This window comes from Gymnoscopelus microlampas, assembly GCF_963454915.1.
Source record: "Gymnoscopelus microlampas genome assembly, chromosome: 14".
Classification (NCBI taxonomy): domain Eukaryota; kingdom Metazoa; phylum Chordata; class Actinopteri; order Myctophiformes; family Myctophidae; genus Gymnoscopelus; species Gymnoscopelus microlampas.
Window position 1 is genome coordinate 27,782,690 of NC_139951.1, and position 5,000 is coordinate 27,787,689.

General features: G+C 40.3%; 1 protein-coding gene across 1 annotated transcript in view; it reads left to right on the forward strand.

Annotated features, from left to right (window-relative positions):
• ankfn1b (ankyrin repeat and fibronectin type III domain containing 1b) overlaps positions 1 to 5,000 on the forward strand; it is a gene marked incomplete at its 3' end in the record, with an annotated part of 248,776 nt that overhangs the window by 211,866 nt on the left and 31,910 nt on the right. The gene's annotated exons all lie outside the window — the stretch shown is intronic.

The following is a 5,000-nucleotide window of genomic DNA, read 5'->3' on the forward strand; positions in this document are numbered from 1 at the left end:
GGAACAAGGTCGATTTTTTGTATGAATGAGGCATAAACTAAATGATATGAATATCGATGCAACATACTCGCATCGTTTATTCGTCACCATAAATCTGCAAGTGTAAAAATGGACACATTTGACATCTTAGAAGTCCTTTGGGAAACCACATGTAGACAAAAAGCTTTATATTCGGGCAACATAAAATATATAAGAATTTGAGATGTTTGACTATGGCCCTCGACCATGACCTTATCCTTCAATAATTATTTCCATCCAGTGTGGAAGCTATACCCCAATTACAGAAAATTGTGTTTTACATACAAGTATACCATCAACATACGTACCTCATGTTAATCTTTACCCTAACCTTAACCCACAAGAACCCTAGAATAGCGTCCCTATTCTGGAGTGAGCATTTGGGGGAAAATATCATACAAGCTCAAGCTTGTAGATCAGCTATAGATTTAGCTATATCCATTATTTTATACTTTGGGCTATTCAAAAATAGCAGATATACAAGCTCAAGAGCTTAAAATTGAGATTTATTTTTGCAAATCGTTGTATATTTTTTAAAGCAAACATTTTAACTCAAATCTTTGCTTCTGGGGATTCTATAAATGTCTTCTAAATCCTAACCGTTTTTTTTTTTTTTATGTATGTTGCTATGTGTGGTTCTCAAACTTTTTTCATGTCAAGGACCACCCAAAATGATATGATTTGTCCGCGGACCCCCATCTCAAAATATGTTGTTCCAGGGTCCCCCAGAAGCAAAGATTTGAAAAATGTATATAGTTTATATATTCAAAGATTTGCACACATTTCCCTGATTAGTTTTTTCAAAAATAGCAGATCTACAAGCTCATAGCTTGTATATCTGCTATTGTATATCAGCTATTTTTGAATAGCCCAAAGAAATCTAAAGTGACACAGATGCGTTCCCAGATTGAAAGGGTTAAAACAAGTGGAAAAAGTCCCCAAACTCACCAGTAGTTAAGTTAAAACAAATGACTCAAATGAAAGGAGAACAATAATTACTGACAGGCCCACGGGGAGACACTCTCTGAATTCAAAGAGAAGCTGACGGCTACCAAAGAGACGCTTAGTAAAGCTGCACAATCAAACACCCGGACAGACATTTGGACACGGAGCTTTAAACGTACTGTCAACAGTGGAATCTAACGCTCAACAGTGGAATCTCCGACAGAACAAACACAGACCCCACAGACTAAACACAGACACACACCAACCCCAAACACTCCCTTAGAAAGACCACAGCCACCAAGGAAGAGCTCCGCCGATGCCCGGTGTCCTCGAAGCGCCCCTGAAACATCTTATTGCGTCGCATTTCAAATCACTTTCTCAACCTTTTGTAGGCCGCGACCCCCCAAAACATATATGTGCACTGGGGACCCCCCACCCTGACAAGCACTTGGAATTGTAGAAGTTGAGGCATTACATGTGGTTTCACTCGGTTCCTACAGAAAGATATTGTGAAAATAGCAAATCTACAAGCTCACAACGCCACGCAAAGCGAGGCGTTATGAGCTTGTAGATCGGCTATTTTCAAATATTTTGCCTCTTTCTTATATTATTTGACAATTTGGCCAATCCCGGAGATCCCCGACATCAGCTGAAATTGATTATGCCCAAATATGGAAATAGCGAGAGAGAAAATAAGGAAAGAAGGAAGGAAGGAGGGAGGGAAGGGAGACAGCTAGGGAGCGAGAGGGAGAGCTCAATTGGTACGCACTAGAGCAGTGTTTCCCAAATAGTGAGTTGGGACCCATTCTTGGGTCACGGACCCATTTTTATTGGTCGCGGCGAGTAAATCTCCCTTTTTTCTTGTTTCCTACAATTTTATACAATTATTATGTTTTGAAAATCTAGTTAGATTTTTCTAATCTGGTTTTCCATACCAGGCAGTGGTGCAGCCATTCAGGATTATCTCAGTCGTGCACCTGCAGGAGTGCATGATTGAGAGTATCTAAGTACGTTGAGAGCATAGATTTACACAGAGGGACTTGTGATCAAACAGCAGGGAGATTCGGAATCTCGCTCAGAGAGACACTTCGACAAGGTGTATATATGCCTGTTGTTGGGGATGCTTATCGGCACTTTGCCACCGTATGAGTTGTTTTTTGGGGTGAAACAGTTTATTTATACCACTGGTTTTCATCCTGTGGCCCCACAAATAATTGGCAAAAAAGATTGTGTTGATATTATAACATTCAATCGATTGATTGATTGATCGTGACGTGCTCCGAAAATGCACACGGGCCCACCCACCTGACCACTTAACACGGCAGTCGAACGGCTGCCGTGTTAAGTGGTCAGGTGGGTGGGCCCGTGAACACTTTCAAAGATTTCCAAGTGCCGGCTCTGATCCAGAAAAGGTTGAGAACCACCGATGTATTCTACATGTGAGCTTATTTTTCTAAGGACCACCACCACTGCTGTGCGTCTCTGCCTGAGCTGCTTTTCAACAAACGTACATGCTCTGTTAGAGGTGGGAAATTATAGTCTTTCAGTGTATGTACCACCCGTCACAGTGACTGTGACTCGGGTAGAGTCAGGTATAATTTAATAGGTTGTTTGTGGTGTTAAAATAGGTTCAAAATACAAATTGGGTTTTGCAGGCGAAGCAGTTTACGACACCAGTGTGAATCACGCTCGTGTATGTTCTCACCATTATGGGTTCCCTTATAACCGCACATGACCCATACTCAAAACACCCTCTCTCTCTCTCTCTCTCTCTCTCTCTCTCTCTCTCTCTCTCTCTCTCTCTGCTCTCCCTTTCATTGCCCCGTTTTTTTTTTTTTTGGGTCATTTTCTTCCTCAGTGATGTCACCTCTAACGAGGGACTGCACAGTTAAATTAAGTTTATTGAGGAATTTGCCTGAGCTCTATGACAAACAAAGTCATTAAAGAGATTGGCCTGTTAAAACGAGTCTCGCGCGGAGTCATGGAGGGAAAGCGGTTCCTCGCGGTATAACGCGAGCGGAGGCGCGTGCGTGAGTTGTTCAAGTTGAGCGCTCGGGGTGAAAAACATGTATTCCTGCCTTCGGCCAAGAATCTCCTTTGATTAGAAAAAGAAAGAAAGAACGAAATCTCAGCTTATATTTGTTTACCAAAAGGAACCGACACTGTTTGTTTCCTTGGACTGCTTTCAACCACACACAGTGAAGTCCTCAGTGTTCGTTTAACTCAGAGAGTATACAAATGGAACCAAATGGACCCGTACAGGTCTTTTCTGTGAAGCTGTTCATGTTGTTCTCTGGATGATGAAAAAGTGTGCATTATTAATCGTTTACCTTAGATGGCTCATTCTAATTTAAAGGAGCTAAGCCTATAGACAACGTTCAGCCACTAGATGTCGCAGTGCAGTCCATATCACAACACGCATGTTGCATAAGGTTCTTTATTTCCCATAGTCACGTATTTAAGGCAATATTCGGCGCCTTCCCCCAAGCGTCTATTTAGGGGAAAAAAGTTTAACAAAAAATGAAGCAACTGGGATAATGGCAGCCGTTGCCTTACAGAAGTAAACAATAGTTTTTGATCCGACAAAATTATTATTTCACAATAATAATGTTTTTGGGAATAATGTTTCTGTCTGTCTGTCTGTGTCTGTGTGCGCGTAAAATACATTACTATTATCAGCTGACTGAGGAGGTGGTACTTGTTTCTCAGTCATTATAACAGCTTCTTCTGCTTGCTGTTGTAGTAAGATAACTTGTATTCCATGATTGACAAATAAGGAGGGATTTAAAAAAAAATATATATTCTAATCACTTGAACCAAAGCTTTCCTATTCCAGGGGGCGAAGTTCACAGCACATCGCAATGTGATGCATTGTAAGCTTATAGATTGGCTATTTTCTACAAAGATATTTGGTGTGGAGAGAAAGAAAGGAGGAGGCCTAGCATTGACCCCTGGGGGACTCCGGGCAACTAAATATATCGCATTTAAGTGGTGAATCATTGAATCATGAATCATCAAGTGTCCATGGCAGGATAACCACATGGCATATCATTGCCCTCGGGGCAGAATCCCAAAACTGTTACTTTTCAGGAATTGGAAAAAATAACCTGCAGTTCCATTGGATCAGTCTAGTTATTTTTTTTTTACAGTTTTCATTGGTGCAACATTCATAAATTCCACAGACAGACTTAACCACTTTAACCAGTGCTGGAAAAAAGTACTACATTTCTTTACTCAAGTAAAAGTATCAATAATGTAATATAGAAATACTCTGTTACAAGTAAAAGTCCGGAATTCAAAATGTACTTGAGAAAAAGTACAAAAGTATTGGCATCAAAATGTACCAAAAGTAAAAGTACTCATTATGCAGAAAATCCCATTAAAAGTTTCAATAGAGGGTTTAAGCGGTTATAATAACGTGACATATAAAACTTTTTTTTTTTCCTCCATCTGCCGTTTTTAAATGTATAAAAAACTCTTTTGAAAATAGCTGATCTACAAGCTCACAATGCGTCGCATCGCGACGCATTGTGAGCTTGTAGATCTGCTATTTTCAAATAGCCAAAATGTATAGGGCTGACTCAAGTGAAGTACAAATACCTCAACATTTTACTTAAGTACAGTACTTAAGTAAATGTAGTTAGTTACTTTCCACCACTGACTTTTACTTTCAATAAGTTTCAAAAGTAGCAAAAATAGCAGATGCGGCGTGTCGTGAGCTTGTAGATCAGCTAATTTCGCTACTCTACTATGACAAAGTCATTTATAAAAGTGAAACATGGAGACACAAGGTTTCTTCCCGCCAGCGTCGCTATCATTGTTGTCTGAACACAGAATCACAAAAACAACCAACGTGTCTAGCACCCAAGTGTCTTGAAAGTCGCTCAACGACCGAGATGACCGCGTAAACTTTCAATTCGGCCCATAAAAGCAGGAAGACCATTTGCAGTATAAGGAAAGAAATTGCAGTAACGTGGGTTTTCCATGACAGCATGATACACATGGTGTGATTTCTTTACAAGGACACACTCCACCAC